At 50.2% G+C, this 23,869-nt stretch overlaps 1 pseudogene; it reads left to right on the top strand.

Annotated features, from left to right (window-relative positions):
• The first annotated feature begins 17,745 nt into the window (after positions 1 to 17,745).
• Positions 17,746 to 18,691, top strand: LOC109776135 (bZIP transcription factor ABI5 homolog; annotated as a pseudogene).
• The last annotated feature ends 5,178 nt before the right edge of the window (positions 18,692 to 23,869 follow it).

Below are 23,869 nucleotides of genomic sequence, written 5' to 3'. Positions count from 1 at the left end.
CCAATTGCTGGCAAGAACCTAATTGCCAAGTCTGAAAATAGTTAATGTGTGTGTTGATGGTAACACCCTATGGCCGTGCTATTTTTACAACTGGTGAAGAAGATGGAACAGTCAAAGGAGAACATCAATGCCAATAAGGGTGATGCCCTGCTGCGGTAGCTGCATCTGGTGAACGGTGACCCGCCATTCAACTTCTATAGCCTTGCTGGCAGGAGGAAGAGGACTTGAATCTGGTTGTCTTGTGTGTTTGATGCAACTACAACAACAATGGTGGTGATGATAGCAGTAACGTTTTCTTTGCAAAGCGGGATGATATATTAATTTACTAGTGGTACCTAAAATCCATAAAGACCCAAATATCAGCGTTTATCTGGTCAAGCAAGTGAACTTGTGCTATTGTTACTGTTTATAGGTGATGATGGGTTTGTGAGAAACTTCAAACAAATGGAAAAAAAAATGAAAATTAGCAATATGTTGATGTGTACTCCGAAAGTCCCCTTCTACTTCCGAGTTTAATTGAGCTCAGGATGAACGGTAAATTAAACAAAATTAAAATAGTTCAATAAACTCTGAATTTTTTGGGTGTAAACTTTGACAAATGTTCTCAGTGCTTGTAAATTTTATCACGAAATAACATTCAGCTTTTTTGCATGACTTTCGCGAATGTTATTTCGGTATGAAATTTGCAAGCATGAAAACATTTGTCAAAGTTTGAACCTGGAAAAATTCATATTTTTTTCTTTTTTTGATTTTACTGTTCATTAGAGAGCATATGAGGTAGGGACTAGATACCCGGCGTCTTGTGTACTCGCGCTTCAATATGATGCGATGCTATGTGTGTGGTCCATTTCCGGTGTAAGTTGGACTCTATGCCTTTGCTATCTTCTGAAGAAGTGGAGATGAAACACGAGTTGAGTTTAGTCACATAGATGCACTTTGTCGCGTAAGTGAAATTTGGGCCACTCAAATAGTTATTAAATCTAGTGAAATTTTAGCTATTCAAATGATTGGTCACACAAAATCCTGTGAGAGTTCATAGTAGTTAGCTTTTCTTTTCGGAGCAACATGGTATAGTCATTTATTAGTGGTATCTAAAACACATAAGGACCCAAATGACAGTGTTTATCTGGTCAAGCAAGTGAACTTCTGTTGTTGTTATTGTTTATATGTAGGTGATGATGGGTTTGCTGGAAATATCAGACAAACGGAACAATACAAAGTTAGCAATATGTTGATGCGCACTCGCGCTTTAATATGATGCGATGCTATGTGTGTGGTCTATTTCGGAGGTGTATGTGTGAGAGTTTTGGTATTTTCTCTCTTCTCAAGAAGTGGAGATGACACACGAGTTGAATTTAGTCACGTAGGCACACTTTGTTGTGTCGGTGAAATAGAGGCTATTCATATAGATTTTAAATCCAGTGGAATTAGAGATATTCAAGTCACTGGTTACATGGGATTCCGGGAGACTTGACGGTGGTCGCCCATCGCAACGCTTGGGTAGTCGATCCCCTTTCCTCTCCATCATGGCTTGCTGCTTGAGGGTCCGGCTGGCCTTTAGTTGTGCTCCCTGGTTGGCCAACCATGACGGCGATCATCAACCCTCATACTCTTATGGTTGTGTGCATCGGAGGCTAGGAGTGATCCTCCTTTTCTAAGAAAAAACCCTCATGAAATTACGGTCATTTGCCAATTGCTTGCAACAACCCAATTGCCAAGTCTTAAAACATTAAATGGGTGTGTGTTCATGGTAACACCATGTGGTTGTGATTTTTTTACACCTGCCGTTGAAGATGATGGAACAGTACAAGGAGAATGTCAACACCAAGAAGGGTGGTGACCTGTTGTGGCATTGCGACAGGTGTTTCCAGAGAATGGTGACACACCATTTAGCTTCCATTGTTGTGCTGGTAGGAGGATGAGGAGGAACTGCATTCTGGCCATTTTGTGTGTTTGATGCAACTATAACGAAAATTTAGTAGTTACCTTTTCTTTTCGAAGGGGGATGGTATAACAATTTATTAGTAGTACCTAAAACCCAGAAGAACCCAAATGTCAGTGTTTATCTAGTCAAGCAAGTGAACTTGCATTGTTATTACTATTTATAGCTGATGATGGGTTTGTTAGAAACTTCAGACAAACAAAACAAAAGAAAATAAGCAATATTTTGATGTGCACTCGTGCTTTAATATGATGCGATGCTATGTGTGTGTGTCGGATGTGGGGTTCCGGCAAACCCTTAAGGTTCGAACACTGGGGTGCGCGCGAAGTATTTCCCTCCTATCGATCTACGCTCTAGCTCGCTAAGATCTCGCGGACGAACTCGACGAACTCGCAACACAGAAAGACACGGGGTTTATACTGGTTCGGGACACCGTTGTGGTGTAATACCCTACTCCAGTGTGGTGGCGGTGGATTGCCTCTTGGGCTGATAATGAACAATACAAGGGAAGAACAGCCTCCTGAGGCTGAGGTGTTCCTGTGCTTGTGTAGTTGAGGATTATCTGAACTAGTTCGGGATCAGTTGCCTCCTACTGTGGTGGCTAGTCCTATTTATATAGGCCCTGGTCCTCTTCCCAAATATCGAGCGGGAAGGGAGCCAACAACGGCGGGCAAATTTGAAGGGGGACTGCTAGTACAAGCTATCCTGACAAAAGCGGTCTTTGCCTGCGAAAAGCTCTGGGGTGACGCCGTCTTGGGCTCCACGATGACCTCCGCCTTGCCGTCCTCCTGGTCTTGGTCTCGTTGCACCAATATGGCAACCTTTGCCTGATGCCTCGATACTCTTCGCCTGCGCTGGCCTCCTTAGCACCAAAGAGGAAATAGAGACGCTGCGCGCACTGGTGCCCGCCTGGCACCCGCCTGGCGCCGTTCGTCATGGCTCACGTCACGAGAGCCTCGTGAGGTTTGCCTCGCCTTGATATCTCCGCTCCTCGTGAGCCTGCCTGGCTAGGCCACTCGAGAGGAGGTCTTGCGTCGCCCACCTCGCGAGGCTTGGACCCTCGCGAGGGTCTTGGGTGCCTTGTTGACAAAGATGGGCCGTACGGCCTGCTGCTTAGCCACGCTGTGGGCCGCAGGCAGGCAAGTCTGGGGACCCCCGTTCTCAGAACGCCGACAGTAGCCCCCGAGCCCAAGGTGCGCTCGGGCTTGGCTCCGTGGCGAAGCCAAGGGTCAAGTTCGGAGCACCGCGGGCCCCAAAAGCCTGCAGCCTCGGTCTACGCGTGGCGGCTGATTGGACGTGGGCGTCTCTGCTTCCCCACGCTGCCTCGATAACTGCTTGACCTGACAAAAGGTTGGCGCGGGTAGTTCTCGCCTTCATTGCTTCTTCCTTGCCTCGCTCCAGATCCCCGTTCTTGCTCCTCGACACCGCTACCTCCAGATCCGCTCCAGCCTTGCTCTGCATCTGCCGCCCATGGCGCCGCGCAAGGTCAGGACCTCCTCAACACCGGCTTGGTATGAGCCGGCCCTCGTGGCGCCCACCGTCATGGAGAAGAGCCTCGCCTCCGTGCGCCTGCTGACAGCGGGCGAGGGCAATGAGTGGGGGAAGACGGAGCTTCGGCTCGCCTCCGACGAGCCGGAGCCTGAGGGGAGCACCTTCTTCCCCTTCTTCTCGAGCAGCTTCGCCGCCGGGTTGGTTCCTCCCTTCTCTGATTTCTTTTATGAAGTCCTCGACCACTACGGGCTGCAGGCGTTGCATCTCCATCCCAACTCTGTCCTCCTCCTATCCATCTTCGCCTACTACTGCGAGGCGTACCTGGGCATCATGCCGTCCATGGCGCTCCTTCACCATTTCTTCTTCCTCCGCGTCAGCGGCGAGCACACCTCCGGGTGTGCTAATTTCATTGCGTGCGGCAAGGCCAACTCGATCTCGAGCACCAGGAAGAGCGCCGACAACATCCGATCCAAATGGGTCATGATGGATGCTCAGCGCGCCGACCCGCGTCTGGCGTTGCCAACAGCGGCGCCCCCTCCCAACGGGGGGTGGCCCAAGGTGGAGCTTGTCGACGAGCGGGCATCGCTGGTGTTGGGGCAGATGATGACCGACCTGAGGCCGGGCAACGCGAGGGCGGCCAAGGTAACGGGGGCGATGCTCCTGAGGGAGTTCTTGATGCTGCGGGTTGCCCCACTCCGGGCGCGCGCGCCCCCTCTAGGAGCTTAACGAAGAGGAAAACAAGACCCGCCTGAGGCCGGGGGACCCTCCTGGCGATGAATTGGACGCCGTCCTGTGCCTCATAGTCGGGGACAACCAGGAGTACCCGCCTAGCGCTTTCCTTCCCCTGTTCAAACGCAGGGACTGGGAGGAATTCGTCGCCTCCAGGCCGACTTTTGATGCGTGCGGGCTGGTGCCGCCGGCGCTTTTGGAAGCTCCTATGGCGCAGAACCCGGTGGAGGTGTCTTCTGGTGAGTCCCGCGGAGAGGGAGAAGAGGAGGAGGACTCGGAGAAGACCCTGGAAGAGGTGGGGGGAGACTTCCCCTCTGAGCAAGGCCGAGATTCTCTGCGCCCTTCCTGATGATGCCGATGCCGACGCCCACCAAGGGGAGAGGGAGCAACCTCCCGTCCCGATGAGGAGTAGGTCGTCGCTGGTGGCCCGAGGTGCCGCCTCTGCCCCGACACCTCCTGAGGCTGGATCCGGTTCTGCCTCTACTCCGCCCGGCGCCGCCGATGTCCGAGCGCCGCCGATGTCCGAGCGCCTGCCCCTCAGGTCACGAAGCTGTCAGGCTTCAAGCCTCTCAAGCGGTCAGTGGAATACGTCGCAGTGGATCAGTAAGTGTCTTAAGCTTCGCTTTGTCCTTGCTTGTACTCGTCGCTTCCTGATACTTGCCCTTGGTTGATCAGGCCGACATCCTCGGCGAAGAAGAGGAAAGAAGACGCAGCGGCTGTGCCTCCCGTGGAGAAAGGAGGCAACAACGCCCGCATCTCCCCGGCTTGATCGTCCTCGCGAGGCCAAGAGGAGCATCCCCGCTGGCTCCGGAGCTGCCAGTACTTAGCGCGGCTGACGAGGTCCTAGCTGCTCCGGAACCCGCGGTCTCCCAAGCCCTGGTGATGATGTCGCTTCCTCCCACTGCTGCATCTCCACTCCCTGGTCCTTCTGCTCCTGCTGCCGTCTTGGAGCGTGCCCTTTCGGAGATGACCCAGCTGCTGGCGGATCTCCTGAGCGCGGACCCGCGCCTGGTGGCCGGGCGTCTGGAGTTGGCCTCTGGCTGGCTTCACTCTGACCTGGCAGTTCGTGCGGCGCTGGGCCAGGCTGCTGCGGCTTCCGAGAAGGAGAAGCAAGGAGTCGCCAGCGTTGCAGCCGATCGTGAGGTGGCGCTGAAAGACGCCAAGGCCGCCCGTGACCGCTGCCAAGAGCTGGAGGGCGAGCTGCAGAGCCTGCGCGACAACCACGCCGAAGAGGTGCACTACCGCCAAGCGAAGGAGGAGGAGATGAAGGCCCGGGAGGAAGCCGTCAAGAACCATGATGCAGAGTTGGCGGAGCTGGGGAAGAAGCAGGACGCCGAGCGCAACTGGTTGGAAGAGTTGGAGCAGAAGATGGGGACGAGGGAGGCCGATCTCGATGCCAAGGCGCGAGTCCTGGCAGAAGACCGCGTGGCCTTTGCCGATCTCGAGAAGAGGTCTCGGAAAGCGCTGAAGACGCTCTACGAGCACGGCCAGGAGAAGCCTCTGGACACTGACGAGGACGGCCCCGCCCAGCTGCTTCCTCTCGTGGTGAAGGCGCTTGAGGAGGTCGTTGATGGTCTCGGTCCCATGGCGGAGGCAGAAGCTTGCGTCCTGTCTTCAGCCGCGCTGACTCGCGTCTTTAGCCACCTGCACCTTCGCGACCCCAATGCTTGCCTTGACGAGCTGCTGGAGCCTGTAGCCGAAGATCAGTACGAGGCGGCTGCCGCGGCCGTGCAGGATCAGGTGGGGGCCTTACTGAGGAGGTTCCGTGGCTTTGTCTCCGCTCCTCTGTCCGGCGTCGTTGACCTTGCGGCTGGTGGTGAAGACAAAACCGATCACGAGGGAGCGCCTTCCGCAGGCGACGACGACGTCTAGAGGTGACCCACGGCCATTGTTCCCGTTCCGTTCCTGCGACATGTAACAGGCCTCGTGGAGGCGTTTAGACTTTTATTTGGTATTGTGAGGACAATATGCTTGTAATATTTTCTTCGAGATTTTGCGATTTCCTTCCTATTTGCTTTGCGTTCTGCGTCGGCAGAGCCCGGCCCCGCGCATACCTCAACCGCCATTGGGCCGACCAGAGACCATGACGGACCAAGGAGTGAGGGGCTACATGACCAGTTAGGCTCCTGAGTTGCGAGGAGTCCCCCTTGACGCGCAAACAGCATATAGGGAGAGTTCACGGGGATAGATTAATGTTCTACGTCGGCAGAGCCCGGCCCCGCGCATACCTCAACCGCCATTGGGCCGACCGAAGACCAGGACAGACCAAGGAGTGAGGGGCTATGTGACCAGTTAGGCTCCTGAGTCACGATGCTCAGGAGTCCCCCTTGACGTGCAAACAATCCCATACCTGCCCTCGCCGAGGCCTTGGGAGGGGCGCACGATGCCCAGGTCTGGGGGACCTGGTTGGGTGGCGTGCGCTTGGGCGTGACCCGAGCGCAGCCCCCGTGCCCAGCCCCCATGCACGGCTTTCCCGAGGGGAGGCGTTGCGGTAAGGCTGGGCGCTGAGCTCTGGGCTCCCTGAGGTTGGCACGACCGTGGGGTCGCCCTCAGTTGTTTATCACCAGCGCGGAACATAGTGCTTCCGCTTGTGCACGGGCATAGCCGCTCCTCGGCAGTGTCGTCAGCCAGCGCGGAGCATGGTGCTTCCACTTGGGCGTGGGATGGGGGCCCCCCTCCGGGAGGAGCCCCCGGAGCGTGTACAGCCCCGCCCTGACACGTCGCTTGCACGGCAGGGCTGCGAGGTGTATCTGGGCACTCGTGAGCCAGCGCGGGACTCACGAGGCCCTACCTCAAGGCGGGTTGCGCCTGGTCTTGAGTCTTGGTGCCTGTATGTTCCTGCAAGGCGGTTAGATGCAAGCACTCTACGTCCTCAGGTCCCGGCCCTCGAGCGAGCTCAGCCGCCGCTGGTATGCCAGGTCGCGATGCCGTGGTCAAGGCCAGGGGGTGAGGGCTGGAGAGCTAGTAAGAGCTCCTGAGTCGCGATGCTTAGGAGCCCCCCTTTTAACATGCAAGAGGATTGCATAGGGTGAACAGGCCCGCGGCGGGCAGAAGTCGAGCAGGCGATAGCCGTTGGCAGGTTAAGCATGAAGAGCAGATCAACTTGGATAAATGCAGGAAGATACATGCCACTGGGTCTGGCCCGAGCGGCTTGGGGATGATGCAGCCCGAGGGGCACCCCCAGCAAGGTAAGCTAAAGACTTAAGCAAAAGGGATACATGCCACAGGGACGGACCCATGTGGCCTGGGAATAATGCAGCCCGAGGGGCGCTCCCAGCTTAAACGAACTTGGAAGATGTCACCTGGTTCTGTAGACGAAGTAGAGTTGGTGCAGTTGACGCCGCGCGCTGAAGGAATGGCTCCTCATGAGCCACCGGGACCCTGAGCCTCGGGAGGCTCTGGAGGCTCGGGAGGTTCCCTGAAGACCGTCTCCATTTCCTCCAGGACGGCGTGGAACCTGACCTCCTGAGCTGCCAGGACTTGCCGCATGTTGCGCTGATAGGCCGACGCCACGCTCGGCAAGCCGAAGGGCATGCGAACATAGCTGTGTGGTGGGCCCTCGCAGCGGCCCACACGCGATGGCTAGAAACGCTCCTGAGATGCGGCCCTGTTGAGCCCTGGGACATCAACGCAGACACGCAGCCCGACATCCTCGCCTGGATGGGGAGCTGCGCCTTGTGAGCAGCTGTGGCCGCGCATGGCTCTTGCTGCTTGCAGTTCCTGGGTGGTCTTGGTGATGAACTCCTGAGTGGTGGGCACTCCTTGCCCTGTGCTCTCCTGAGGAAGGTGTGCCGTGAGGCACGCTTCCAAGTGGTGCCCAAGAGCCTCCCTCGTGAGGTTGGCAAGGTCTGAGGCTCTCCAGAAGAGAGCCCCCGAGCCCTGCCTGAGGAGGGCGCCGGGCGTGCCTTCCTATGCGATGGAGGGAGGCGCCCCCAGAGCAGGCGCTGATCCGGACGAGGCTCCTGCCGCGACGCCATCCTCCTGAGGTCCTGTGCGGCGCGACAGCTTCTTCTTGGGGATGGTCTCTGGAGGGCCTTCACTTCTGCTGTCGGGGTCGTCGATTGCTGCGGCTTGAAAGGCGCACTCAAGGGAGCACACCGCATCCCTCTCTTCACACGGAACCGTGATGATTTCTCCGCTTCCTGGCATCTTGAGAACGTTGTAGCCGTGATGAGTGACTGCCATGAACTTGGCCAGGGCTGGATACCCGAGGATGGCATTGTACGGCAGGCGGATGTGCGCGACATCGAAGTCGATGAGCTCGGTGCGATAGTTCTTGCGCTCCCCGAAGTGACTGGCAGGCGGACCTGCCCTATTGGTGTGGTGGAACCGTCGGTCACTCCTGAGAAAGGCTTGGTTGGCTGGAGCTGCTCATATGGCACTTGGAGGTTGTCGAACGTGTCGATGGACGGGACGTTGAGCCCTGCGCCGCCATCGATGAGAGTCTTGGTGACTTGCACATTGCTGATGACTGGGGAGCACATCATAGGGAGGGCGCCAGTGGTGGCTGTGCACTTGAGCTGATCTGCCGAGTTGAAGGTGATGGCACATTGGGACCACCTGAGCGGGCGCGTGGCCTCGAGCTTGGGGAGCACCGCGTTCACCTCGCGAGCGAACTATTTGAAGATGCGCTGAGAGGCTGGGGCCTGGGCACTGCCCAAGATGCAGGCGACCGCACGCGGCTCCTGAAAGCCCCCATCCCCCCTCGTCCTGGTGGTGGTCGTCGTTCCTTCTTGGTGGCGGCAGCGGGGGAAGACCGGCGTTGCCCTGGGGGCGATCCTCACGAGGCGGGTCCCTCCAGGCGCCCTCGCGAGGTTGGTCCTACCAGCGGTCCTCACGAGGCCGATCGCACCACTCCTGGCGCGGGCCACGGTCGTCCCAGCGTCCGCCTCCGCGTCCTCCTCCGCGGCCGTAGCCCCGGTCGTTGCGCTCGGGGCGTCGACCGTAGCGTCCTTCCCATATGGCTCTGAGCTCTTGGCAGTCGCTGGTGTTGTGGGTGTTCAGGTTGTGGAAGGTGGAGAACGGTCGGCCGTTCTTGGATGGCTCGGGTTGATCTCTGCCTCGCTTGGTGTCGGGCTCCGCTGCGAGCACTACCGCCTCTTTGCGCTTCACGTCCTTGGCCTTGGCCTTCTTCTCCTACGCTCTTGCAGCTGGCAGCTCAAGAAGAGAGAGGCGCCCCTCCTAAGCTCTTGCGCACTTGGTCGCCAGGTTGAACAGCTCCTGAGATGTGCAAAGCTCCTCGTGGATAGCGAGCTCTTCCTTCATCTTGACGTCTCGGATGCTTTCTGAGAACGCGGAGATGATGGCTTCGTCCGTGACCTTGGGGATCTTGAGGCGGGTGTTGTTGAAGCGCTGGATGTACTTCTGGAGGGTCTCTCCTGGTTGTTGCTTGATGCGGTGAAGGTCACCCGCGGCCGGTGGGCGGTCGCGAGTGCCCTGGAAGTTGGCGACGAAGCGGTCGCGCATCTCTTCCCAGGAGGAGATCGAGCCGTGCTGTAGGTTCAGGAGCCAGGAGCGGGCCCCATCCTTGAGAGCCATGGGAAACCAGTTCGCCATGACTTTTTCGTTGCCGTTGGCCGCTTCGATGCTCAGCTCATAGAGCTGTAGGAACTCCGTGGGGTCGGCGGTGCCGTCGTAGCCAGGAGGCAGATCTGGCTTGAACTTGCCCGGCCAGGCGATGCTACGCAGTTCGGGGGTGAAGGCGCGGCAGCCGGCCGTGGTCGCCGGGGCCCGCTTCTGAGGTGGAGCTTGGTCTTGGCGAGGTCCGCGCTGCGCCACGGCAGGCGGCGTGCGGTCTTGATGAGGTGGCGCGGGGAGCGCCGGTGCAGCTTCTCGCGGCCGCGCGATTTCTTGACAGCTTCTTTCTTCACGCGCGGGCGCCGGGCGCGGTGGATCACGCCGCGGAGGCGCGCGCCTTGGTGCCAAGGCACCGTCTTGGGGTTGAGGTGGTGGAGGCATGCCATGAGCCCCGTCGCCTGCGGCTGGTTGAGGGGGAGGCAGAGAGTGGGACGGCGCCGGAGAGCCCCTTGCGGCGCGGACAAGCTCGGCGACGCGGTCGAGCCACTCCTTGTAGAGATCGTCAACGGGGTGGTAATGCAGGAGCTCATTCGCCGCGATGAGCGCGGCTTGTGCCTCCATGGGAGCGCGGTGCGCGTGAGACGAAGAACCAGCAGGGGTCAGCGACGGAGTAGCGGTGCGGCCGTCCTGCCACACCGAAGGATGGAGCGAGGACGCCTGCTGCTCGTTCCCCGCCGGGCCAGTGGCAGCATTGGCGGCGGGAGACGGAGAACGACGAGGTGGCCCGCCTACGGGAGCTGTCTGAGCGACGCGGGCGGAGAGGGCAGCCCGACGCTCAGCTCGAGCACGGCGAGCGTCTGCCATGGAAACGACGGAGGGATGGAGCAACGAACTAATGGAAGGGAAACTACGGCGCAACCCTACCTGGGGCGCCAAATGTCGGATGTGGGGTTCCGGCAAACCCTTAAGGTTCGAACACAGGGGTGCGCGCGAAGTCTTTCCCTCCTACCGATCTACACTCTAGCTCGCTAAGATCTCGCAGACGAATTCGACGAACTCGCAACACAGAAAGACATGGGGTTTATACTGGTTCGGGCCACCGTTGTGGTGTAATACCCTACTCCAGTGTGGTGGTGGTGGATTGCCTCTTGGGCTGATGATGAACAATACAAGGGAAGAACAACCTCCTAAGGTTGAGGTGTTCTTGTGCTTGTGTAGTTGAGGATGATCTGAACTAGTTCGGGATCAGTTGCCTCATACTGTGGTGGCTAGTCCTATTTATATAGGCCCTGGTCCTCTTCCCAAATATCGAGCAGGGAGGGAGCCAACAACGGCGGGCAAATTTGAAGGGGACAGCTAGTACAAGCTATCCTCACAAAAGCGGTCTTCGCCTGCGAAAAGCTCTGGGGTGACGCCGTCTTGGGCTCCACGATGAGCTCCGCCTTGCCGTCCTCCTGGTCTTGGTCTCGTTGCACCAATATGGCAACCTTTGCCTGATGCCTCGGTACTCTTCGCCTGCGCTGGCCTCCTTAGCACCAAAGAGGAAATAGAGACGCTGCGCGCACTGGCGCCCGCCTAGCACCCGCCTGCCGCCGTTCGTCATGGCTCACGTCACGAGAGCCTCGTGAGGTTTGCCTCGCCTTGATATCTCCGCTCCTCGTGAGCCTTCCTGGCTAGGCCACTCCAGAGGAGGTCTTGCGTCGTCCGCCTCGCGAGGCTTGGACCCTCGCGAGGGTCTTGGGTGCCTTGTTGACAAAGATGGGCCGTACGGCCTGCTGCTTAGCCACGCCGTGGGCCGCAGGCAGGCAAGTCTGGTGACCCCCGTGCCCAGAACGCCGACAGTGTGGTCCATTTCGGATGTGTGTGTAGGAGTCGTCGCCTTTGCTTGTTTCTGAATAAGTGGAGATGACACACAAGTTAATCATGTTAGCACACTTCGCTGCGTCGGTGAAATTTAAGCATTTAAGTAATGTTTACATCCAGTGAAATTTGAGCTATTCAAATCAATGGTCATGTGGGATCCCGTGACACTTGATGGTAGTCACCCATTGCAATGTTTGGGTAGTCAATCCCCTACCCCCTCCATCATGGCTCGCTTCTTGAGGGTCCGACTAGCCTTTAGTTGTTCTCCATGGTTTGCCAACTGTGATGGTGATCATCAACCCTCATACTCTTGAGCTGTGTGCATTAGAGTCCAAGGGTGATCCTCCTTTTCTAGGAAAAAACCCTCCTATAGTTACCACCATTTGTCAATTGCTTGCAACAACCTAATTGGCAAGTCTTAAAACAGTTAATATGTGCATGCAGATGGTAACACATGTGGTCGTGATTTCTTTTACATCTGGTAGAGAAGATGATTGAATAGTCTATGGAGAGCGTCCACACAAAGAAGGGTAGTGCCGTGTCGCGGCGCTGCGACAACTGCATCTGGTGAATGGTGACCTGCCATTCAGCTTCCATAGTTGTGCTGGTAGGAGGATGAGAAGACTTGCATTATGGCGGTTTTGTGTGTTTGGTGCAACTACAATGACATTTGTGGTGTTGATAGTAGAGTTACCTATTTTTTAGAGTGGGGTGGTATAGTAATTTACTAGTAGTACTAAAACCCATAAGGACCCAAATGTCAGCAAGTGAACTTGTGTTTTTGCTATAGTTTATAGGTGATGATGGGTTTGTTAGAAACTTCAGTTAAACGGAAAAACGAAATTAGCAATATGTTGATGTGTACTCATGCTTTAATATGATGGGATGCTACGTGTGTGTTTCATTTTGGATGTGTTTGTGGGAGTCTTTGCCTTTGCTCTCTTCTAAAGAAGTGGAGATGACACACGAATTGAGTTTCATCACATACGCGCACATTGCCGCATTTGTGAAATTTGCGTTAGTCAAATAGTTTTTAAATCCAGTGAAGTTTGTGGTATTCAAATCAATGGTCACGAGGGACCCCATGAAACCTTACGGTGATCTCCTATCACAGCGTCTGGGTAGTCGACCCTCTGCCGCGGCTCGCCCCTTGAGGGTCCGGCTAGCCTTCAGGCGCTCCCTTGTTGGCCAACCATGACGACGATCATCAACCCTCATACTCATATGGGTGTGTGCATTGGAGGGCATGACGACGATCATCCATTTATAAGAAAAACCTCCTACACTTACCATCATTTGGTAATTGCTTGCAACAACCTATTCGCAGAATATAAAAACAGTTAATGTGTGCGTGCTGATGGTAACATCCTGTGGTCGTGATTTTTTTTTACATCTGGTGGAGAAGATGATGGAACAGTCCAAGGAGAAACCCAACGCCAAGAAGGGTGCAACTGCAGCGGAAATTATGGTGTTGATAGTAGTTAGCATAGTTGTGCTAGCAAGAGGATGAGGAAGACTAGCATTCTGGCCGTTTTGTGTGTTTGATGCAACCACAGCGATAATTGTGGTGTTGATAGTAGCTACCATTTCTTTTCAGAGCGGGATGGTATAGTAATTTACCAGTAGTACCTAAAACACGTAAGGACCCAAACGTCAATGTTTATCTGGTCAAGCAAGTCAACTTGAGTTGTTATTATTGTTTACAGGTGATGATGGGTTTGTCATAAACTTCAGACAAACGGAATAAAAGAATATTATTAATATGTTGATGTGTACTCGCATTTTAATATGATGTGATGCTATGTGTGTGGTCCATTTCGGATGTGTGTGTGGGAGTCTTCACCTTTGCTCTCTTTTGAAGAAGTGGAGATGACACTCGAGATGAGTTTAGTCACTTAGGTGCACTTTGCCGCATCGGTGAAATTTGAGCTATCAAATTGTTTAGATCCGGTGAAATTTGAGGTATTCAAATCAGTGGTTATGCGGGATCCCGTGAGACTAGACGATGATCACCCATTGCAATGATTGGGTAGTCGATGCCCTTTCTCCTCCGCCATGGCTTGCTGCTTGCGGGTCCGGCTAGCCGTTGGGCTCCCTGGTTTGCCAACCATGACCGTGATCATCAACCATCGTACTCTTTTGGCTGTGCGTATCAGAGGCCAGGGCGATCCTCCTTTTCTTAGATAAAAACCTTCTACACTTACCATCATTTGCCAATTGCTTGCAACAACCTAATTGGCAAGTCTTAAAATAGTTAATGTGAGTGTGCTGATGGTACCACCCTCTGATTGTGATTTTATTACAGCTAGGGACAACATGATGGAATATTTCATGGTAAAAGTCAATGCACACAATTTTCATGGTAACACCATGTGGTCGCGATTTTCTAATCCTCCAATTTTCTATTGATTTTCCTCTCATTCAAGCGACATATATATGGTTTACAAGTTTTTATTATCTCACATGAATCTTTCCTACTAAAATCGTCGCAGGGGGCAATAAGTGATGGTAAAAAAGGAGGCAGATTCTCATCCACATAGCCCAACACCGAAGGTAATTAGTCTATGCACACGATTACTTCATCTGCATGCTTTATTCACATGTGTTTGGCAACTATTTGTGACATTAAATTCATTTCTTGTTCTCTTATGTGTGTCCCTTTTTACATATATTCCATGGCAATCTCCTTGGTACACCCCAAAATTTTTTATTTGCTCCTGATTTTATGACTACACATCATATATGACAACTTTTGTTGTCCACAATTATTTCGTGTTACCTGTGAGACACGTTTCACTTTTTTGTGGTTAATTTTTTGCTATGAAACACAAGGTCATTCTCTACATATGCATGCCTAGCAACTTATTCCTGATTTTTTGGTCACACAATATCTATGAAATTTATTGTAGTGTCCTTAAATGGTATTTTTTTACATTCTCCCATGTGTGCATATCGTAAATTTATCTCGTGGCACCCCGTTGCAAAGGGGTGGAGCTTCTTTTTGTATTGAGGTGTGGATACACATTTCTTGAATGAAAACTTTGTTGTTCATGTGGATTTACATATTTCCATGGTTGTGGCAAGTTTTTTTTTACTTAACACTGTAGGGACAAGCTCCACAGCCAAACTTTCCTTTCACGCCCCATGATTTTACTGATTTTTTACTCACACCCTCTCCACTTTTGCATTTTCTTGGTCATTTGCAGCTACTTCATGTTAACAACTTAGACATTGGACATAAATGACTTGAAATAAATATATCCCGTGAACCTTTCGTTGATAGTAGTTAGATTTTCCTTTTGGACCGGGATGGTATAGTAATTTACTAGTAGTACCTAAAACCCGTAAGGACCCAAATGTTAGTGTTTATCTGGTCAAGCAAGTCTACTTGAGTTGTTGTTATTGTTTATAGGTGATCATGGGTTTGTTAGAAACTTCAGACAAACGGAATAAAAGAAAAATAGAAATATGTTGATGTGTACTTGCATTTTAATATGATGCGATGCTATGTGTGTATTCCATTTCGGATGTGTGTGTGGCAGTCTTTACCTTGGCTCTCTTCTGAAGAAGTGGAGATGATACTCGAGTTGAGCTTAGTCACGTAGGCACACTTCGCCACACCGAAGAAATTTGAGTTATCAAATAATTTTTAAATCTGGTGAAGATTGAGGTATTCAAATTAGTGGTTATGCGGGGTCCCGTGAGACTAGACGATGGTCACCCATTGCAATGCTTGGGTAGTCGATCCCCTTTGCCCCTCCATCGTGGCTCGCTGCTTGAAGGTCTGGCTAGCCTTTAGTTGGGGTCCCTTGTTTTCCAACCATGACCGCGATCATCAACCCTCGTACTCATATGGCTATGTGCATCGGAGGCCAGGGTGAGCGTTCTTTAAAAAAAACCTTTTAAACTTACCATTATTTTCCAATTACTTGCAGCAACCTAATTGCCAAGTCTTCAAATAGTTAATGTAAGTGTGCAGACGGTAACACCATGTCGTCGTGATTTTGTTATAGCCAGGGGACAAGATGATGGAATATTCCATGTCGTCGTGATTTTGTTATAGCCAGTGAACTTGTGTTGTCATTACTGTTAATAGGTTATGATGGGTTTGTCAGAAACTTCAAACAAATGTTACAAAAGGAAATTAGCAATATGTTGATGTGTACTCCAGCTTTAATATGACGCGATGCTATGTGTGTGGTCCATTTCGGATATGTGTGTGGGAGTCTTCGCCTTTCCTCTCTTCTAAAGAAGTGGAGATGACACACGAGTTGAGTTTAGTCACGTAGGCACACTTTGCCACTTTGGTGAAATTTTAGCCCATTTGAGCCATTAAAATGAGTGGTCATGCAGGATCCCTTGAGATTTATTGGTGGCCACCCATCTTAATGCTTGTGTAGTCGATCCACTTTCTCCTCCATGATGACTTGCTTCTTGAGGGCCCAGCTAGCCTTCAGTTGCGCTCCTTGGTTGGCCAACATGACAGCGATCATCAACCCTCATACTCTTATGGTTGTGTGCATCGGAACCCAGGGGTGATCCTACTTCTTTTAGAAAAAAAACCTCATACACTTACCATAATTTCCCAATTTATTGCAACAACCTAATTGCCAAGTCTTAAAACAGTTAATGTGAGCGTGTTGACGGTAACACCTTGTGGTCATGACTATTTTGTAGCTGGTGGAGAAGATGATGGAATTGTCCAAGGACAATGTCAACGCCAAGAAGGGTGGTGCCCTATCGTGGTGCTGCGGTAGCTGCATCTTATGAACAATGACACACCATTCAGCTTCCATAGCCATCTTGCCAGGAGGATGAGTGGACTTGCATTATGGCTGTTTTGAGTGTTCGATGCAACTGCACCGACAATTGGAGTGTCGATAACAGTTACCTTCTATTTTTGAAGCGGGATGGTGTAATAATTTACTAGTAGTACCAAAAACCCATAATGATTCAAATGTCAGTGTTTATCTGTTCAAGCAAAGTGAACTTTTGTTGTTGTTACTATTTATAGGTTATGATGGGTTTCAGACAAACTGAACAAAAGAAAATTAGCAATATGTTGATGTGTACTCGCGCTTTAATATGATGCGATGCTATGTGTTGGTCCATTTTGGATGTGTGTGTGGGATTCTTTACCTTGGCTCTTTTTCTGGAGAAGTGGTGATGTCACACGGGTTAAGTTTACTCAAGTAGGCGCAGTTTGCCGTGTTTGTGAAATTTGAGCCATTTAAATAGTTTTTCAATCTTGGGTAATTTGAGCTAGTCAAATCAATGGTCACGCTTAATGGCGGTCACCCATTGCTTGGGTAGTTAATCCACTTTCCCCTCCATCACGGCCTGCTGCTTGAGGATCCAGCTAGCCTTCGGTTGCGCTCCCTGTTTGGCCAACCATGACGGTCATCATCAACCCTCTTAATGTTGTGTGCATTGGAGACCAGGGGTGATCCTCCTTTCCTAAGCAAAAAACTACCATACACTTACCATCATTTGCCAATTGCTTGCAACAACCTAATTGCCCAGCCTTAAAATAGTTAATGTGTTCAAGTAGATGGTAACACCCCGTGGTCATGATTTTTATGTTACAACTAGTGGAGAACATGATGGAACAATCCAAGGAGAACCTCAATACCAAGAAGGGTGGCGCCCCTACTGTGGCGCTGTGGTAGCTGCATCTGGTGAATGGTGACCCGTCTCATCTTCCATAGCCGTGTTGGCAAGAGGATGAGCAGGACTTGCATTCTGGCTATTTTGTGTGTTTGATGCAATTTTAGCGACAATTGTGGTGTTGATAGTAGAGTTACCTGCTCTTTTCAGAGCGGGTTGGTATAGTAATTTACTAGTAGTACCTAAAACCCATAAGTACCAAAATGTCAGCTGTGGGTTTATAGGTGATGATGGGTTTGTTGGTGATGATGGGTTTGTTAGAAACTTCAGACCCAATGGGACAAAACAAATTATCAATATGTTTATGTGCAGGAGTGCTTTAAAATGATATGATGTTATGTGTGTGGTCCATTTGATATGTATCGGTGCGGCCCGCGCCACAGATTCCCGTCCAGTCACCACCGAAGAACGGTGGTGCGGTTGCGGCGAACGACCAATAGGGGACGCTTGGAGAGATGACGCTAGAGCAGTTCCTTGTCAAGGACGGTGTGGTCCGAGGATCTGGCACTGGCGGCCAGGCGCCTGTGCCGGTCGGCATGGTCCATGGAGAGATGAACCCTGTGCAGCAGGGGCTGCAGCCTGGCCCAATGATGTACCCGATGGCACCGGTCAACGGCATGTTCCAGGTGATGGCGACGACATGGGGTTCGTCCCAAGGGTACGTAGGGATGGTCGTGGTGCTGCCGCCACCACCTCCTCAAGGTGCGGTGGGTATCATGAGCCCAGGGTCGTCGGACGGGAGGAGTGCCATTACGCAGGTTGACATGATGAACTGCATGGGCGACGGAGCGATGATGGAGAACGGCGGCGCCCTGAAGCGCTGCGCTCCGGAGGATCAGTCCTGTGAGAGCAGCAATGAGCGCTGCCACCACCGCATGATCAAGAACCCTTAGTCAGCCGCACAATCGTGTGCCAGGAAGCAGGTACTTACTTGGCTGCCAAAATTGTTGGCTTTATGCAATGCCATTTCTATAATGGTGGTAACTGGTAACAAGGTTGGTGACACTTACACTCTCTGTCTTTCTTAACCGGACAGGCTTATACCGTGGAGCTTGAAGCCGAACTGAACCACCTCAAGGAGGAGAACACTCGTTTGAAAGCTGAGGAGGTACAGAGTTGCTTACTAGTGAAAACCATGAGAAAATTCAGTTTTCTTGGTCTTTTCAGTTCTTACCGTTACTAAACTGTTTCACCATTTTGTTGTAGAAGACAATTTTGCTGACCAAGATACAAATGGTATGTACATTTTCCCACCATCATGTGGCAATCCTCCTACACTCGCCATCACTTGCCAATTGCTTGTAACAATCTAAATGCCAGGTCTTCAAACAGTCAATGTGTGTGTGCTGATGAAAACACCTTGTGGTCGTGATCTTTTTTTACTTACAACTGGTGGAAAAGATGATGGAGCAGTCCAAGGAGAATGTGAACGCCAAGAAGGGTGGCGCCCTGTCGCGGCGCTGCGGCAGCTGCATCTGGTGATAGGTGATCCGCCATTCATCTTCCATAGTCGTGCTAGTAGGAGGATGAGAATAAATTATGGTTACCTTTCCTTTCTAGAGCGGGGTGGTATCGAATGTACTAGTAGTACCTAAAACCCATAAGGACCCAAATGTCACTGTTTATCTGGTCAAGCAAGTGGACTTGTGTTGTTATTACTGTTTATAGGTATATGAGTTTGTCAGAAACTTCAGAAAATCGAAAAAAGAAAGTTAGCAATATGTTGATGTGTACTAGCGCTTTAATGTGATGCGATGCAGTGTGTGTGGTCCATTTCTTATGGGGTCTTCTCCTTTGTTCTTTTCTGAAGAATTGGAGATGACACACGAGTTGAGTTTAGTCACGTAGGCACACTTTGCCGCATCGGTGAAATTTGAGCCATTCAAATAGTTTTTAAATCCAGTGAAATTTGAGCTACTCAAATAAGTCGTCACACGGGATCCCGTGAGACTTGACGGTGGTCACCCTAAGCAACGCTTGGGTAGCCGATTCCCTTTCCCCTCCATCGCGGCTCACTGCTTGAGGGTTCGGCTAGCCTTCAGTTGTGCTTCCTGGTTGGCTAACCATGACGTCGATCATCAACCTTCATACTCTTACGGTTGTGCGTCAGAGGCAAAGGGTGATCCTCTTTTTCTCAGAAAAATCCTCCTACACTTACCAGTATTTTCTAATTGCTTGCAAGAACCTAATTGCCAAGTCTGAAAATAGTTAATGTGTGTGTTGATGGTAACACCCTATGGCCGTGGTATTTTTACAGCTGGTGAAGAAGATGGAATAGTCAAAGGAGAACATCAACGCCAAGAAGGGTGATGCCCTGCTGCAGTAGCTGCATCTCATGAACGATGACCCGCCATTCAACTTCTATAGCCTTGCTGGCAGGAGGAAGATGACTTGAATCTGGTTGTCTTGTGTGTTTGATGCAACTACAACAACAATGGTGGTGATGATAGCAGTAACATTTTCTTTGCAAAGCGGGATGATATATTAATTTACTAGTGGTACCTAAAATCCATAAAGACCCAAATATCAGCATTTATCTGGTCAAGCAAGTGAACTTGTGTTGTTGTTACTGTTTATAGGTGATGATGGGTTTGTGAGAAACTTCAAACAAATGGAAAAAATGAAAATTAGCAATAAGTTGATGTGTACTTCGAAATTCCCCTTCTACTTCTGAGCTTAATTGAGCTCAAGATGAACGGTAAATTAAACAAAATTAAAATACTTCAATAAACTCTGAATTTTTTGGGTGTAAACTTTGACAAATGTCCTTGGTGCTCGTAAATTTTATCCCAAAATAACATTCAGCTTTTTTGGCATGACTTACGCGAATGTTATTTTGGGATGAAATTTGCAAGCACGAAAACATTTGTCAAAGTTTGAACCTGAAAAAATTCAGCTTTTTTTCTTTTTTCGATTTTACTGTTCATTAGAGAGCATATGAGGTCGGGACTAGATATTCTGCGTCTTGTGTACTCGCACTTTAATATGATGTGATGCTATGTGTGTGGTCCATTTCCGGTGTAAGTTGGAGTCTTTGCCTTTGCTATCTTCTGAAGAAGTGGAGATGACACACGAGTTGAGTTTAGTCACATAGATGCTCTTTGTCGCTTAAGTGAAATTTGGGCCGCTCAAATAGTTATTAAATCTAAAGAAATTTTAGCTATTCAAATCATTGGTCACACGAAATCCTGTGAGAGTTGATAGTAGTTAGCTTTTCTTTTCGGAGCAACATGGTATAGTCATTTACAAGTGGTATCTAAAACACATAAGGACCCAAATGTCAGTGTTTATCTGGTCAAGCAAGTGAACTTCTGTTGTTGTTATTGTTTATATGTAGGTGATGATGGGTTTGCTGGAAATATCAAACAAACGGAACAATACAAAGTTAGCAATATGTTGATGCGCACTCGCGCTTTAATATGATGCGATGCTATGTGTGTGGTCTATTTTGGAGGTGTATGTGTGAGGGTTTTGGTATTTTCTCTCTTCTCAAGAAGTGGAGATGACACACGAGTTGAATTTAGTCAGGTAGGTGCACTTTTTTGTGTCGGTGAAATTGAGGCTATTCATATAGATTTTAAATCTAGTTTAATTTTAGATATTCAAGTCACTGGTTACATGGGATTCCGTGAGACTTGACGGTGGTCACCCATCACAAAGCTTGGGTAGTCGACCCCCTTTCCTCTCCATCATGGCTTGATGCTTGAGGGTCCAGCTGGCCTTTAGTTGTGCTCCTTGGTTGGCCAACCATGACGGCGATCATCAACCCTCATACTCTTATGGTTGTGTGCATCAGAGGCCATTAGTGATCCTCCTTTTCTATGAAAAAACCCTCTTGCAATTACCGTCATTTGCCAATTGCTTGCAACAACCCAATTGCCATGTCTTAAAACAGTAAATGGGTGTGTGTTCCTGGTAACACCATGTGGTTGTGATTTTATTTACACCCGCCGTTGAAGATGATGGAACAGAACAAGGAGAATGTCAACACCAAGAAGTGTGGTGCCCTGTTGCGGCACTGCGACAGCTATTTCCAGAGAATGGTGACACACCATTTAGCTTGCATTGTTGTGCTGGTAGGAGGATGAGGAGGAACTGCATTCTGGCCATTTTGTGTGTTTGATGCAACTATAACGAAAATTTAGTAGTTACCTTTTCTTTTCGAAGGGGGGTGGTATAGGAATTTATTAGTAGTACCTAAAACCCAGAAGAACCCAAATGTCAGTGTTTATCTAGTCAAGCAAGTGAACTTGCATTATTATTACTATTTATAGCTGATGATGGGTTTGTTAGAAACTTCAGACAAACAGAACAAAAGAAAATTAGCAATATTTTGATGTGCACTCGTGCTTTAATATGATGCGATGCTATGTGTGTGGTCCATGTCGGATGTGTGTGTACGAGTCTTCGCCTTTGCTTGCTTCTGAAGAAGTGGAGATGACACACAAGTTAATCATGTTGGCACACTTCGCTGCGTCGATGAGATTTAAGCATTTAAGTAATGTTTACATCGAGTGTAATTTGAGCTATTCAAATCAATGGTCACGTGGGATCCCGTGAGACTTGATGGTAGTCACCCATTGCAATGTTTGGGTAGTCAATCCCCTACCCCCTCCATCATGTCTCGCTTCTTGAGGGTCCCACTAGCCTTTAGTTGTTCTCCCTAGTTGGCCAACTATGACGGTGATCATCAACCCTCATACTCTTGAGCTGTACATGTGTGCATTAGAGTCCAAGGGTGATCCTCCTTTTCTAGGAAAAAAACCCTCCTATAGTTACCACCATTTGTCAATTGCTTGCAACAACCTAATTGGCAAGTCTTTAAACAGTTAATATGTGAGTGCAGATGGTAACACATGTGGTCGTGATTTCTTTTACATCTGGTAGAGAAGATGATTGAATAGTCCATGGAGAGCGTCAACACAAAGAAGGGTAGTGCCGTGTCGCGGCGCTGCGACAACTGCATCTGGTGAATGGTGACCTGCCATTCAGCTTCCATAGTTGTGCTGGTGGGAGGATGAGCAAGACTTGCATTATGGCCGTTTTGTGTGTTTGGTGCAACTACAATGACATTTGCGGTGTTGATAGTAGAGTTACCTATTTTTCAGAGTGGGGTGGTATAGTAATTTACTAGTAGTACTAAAACCCATAAGGACCCAAATGTCAGCAAGTGAACTTGTGTTTTTGCTATAGTTTATAGGTGATGATGGGTTTGTCAGAAACTTCAGTTAAATGGAAAAACGAAATTAGCAATATGTTGATGTGTACTCATGCTGTAATATGATGGGATGCTATGTGTGTGTTTGATTTTGGATGTGTTTGTGGGAGTCTTTGCCTTTGCTCTCTACTAACGAAGTGGAGATGACACACGAATTGAGTTTCATCACATATGTGCACATTGCCGCATTTGTGAAATTTGAGTTAGTCAAATAGTTTTTAAATCCAGTGAAGTTTGAGGTATTCAAATCAATGGTCACGAGGGACCCCATGAAACTTGACGGTGGTCTCGTATCACAGTGCCTGGGTAGTCGACCCTCTGCCGCGGCTCGCCCCTTGAGGGTCCGGCTAGCCTTCAGGCGCTCCCTCGTTGGCCAACTGATACGTCTCCGTCGTATCTACTTTTCGAAACACTTTTGCCCTTGTTTTGGACTCTAACTTGCATGATTTGAATGAAACTAACCCGGACTGACGCTGTTTTCAGCAGACTTTTTATGGTGTTATTTATGTGCAGAAACAAAAGTTCTCGGAATGACCTGAAACTCTATGGAACATATTTTTGGAAAATATTAAAAATACCGGAAGAAGAATCCACGTCAGGGGGCCCACACCCTGTCCACGAGGGTGGGGGGCGCGCCCCCTGCCTCGGGGGCCCCCTGACGCTCCACCGACCTCAACTCCAACTCTATATATTCACTTTCGGGGGGAAAAAAATCAGAGAGAAGGATTCATCGCGTTTTACGATACGGAGCCGCCGCCAAGCCCTAAAACCTCTCGGGAGCGCTGATCTGGAGTCCGTTCGGGGCTCCGGAGAGGGGAATCCGTCGCCGTCGTCATAATCAACCATCCTCCATCACCAATTTCATGATGCTCACCGCCGTGCGTGAGTAATTCCATCGTAGGCTTGCTGGACGGTGATGGGTTGGATGAGATTTATCATGTAATCGAGTTAGTTTTGTTAGGGTTTGATCCCTAGTATCCACTATGTTCTGAGCTTGATGTTTCTATGACTTTCCTATCCTTAATGCTTGTCACTAGGGCCGAGTGCCATGATTTCAGATCTGAACCTATTATGTTTTCATGAATATATGTGAGTTCTTGATCCTATCTTGCAAGTCTATAATCGCCTACTATGTGTTATGATCCGGCAACCCCGAAGTGACAATAATCGGGACCACTCCCGGTGATGACCATAGTTTGAGGAGTTCATGTATTCACTATCTGTTAATGCTTTGTTCCGGTACTCTATTAAAAGGAGGCCTTAATATCCCTTAGTTTCCGCTAGGACCCCGCTGCCACGGGAGGGTAGGACAAAAGATGTCATGCAAGTTCTTTTCCATAAGCACGTATTACTATATTCGGAATACATGCCTACACTACATTGATGAATTGGAGCTAGTTCTGTGTCACCCTATGTTATGACTGTTACATGATGAACCGCAT

This window comes from Aegilops tauschii, chromosome 3, assembly GCF_002575655.3.
Source record: "Aegilops tauschii subsp. strangulata cultivar AL8/78 chromosome 3, Aet v6.0, whole genome shotgun sequence".
Classification (NCBI taxonomy): Eukaryota; Viridiplantae; Streptophyta; class Magnoliopsida; order Poales; family Poaceae; genus Aegilops; species Aegilops tauschii.
The sequence above is the reverse complement of the archived record's forward strand: the minus strand, read 5'-3'. Positions and strand labels throughout refer to the sequence as shown.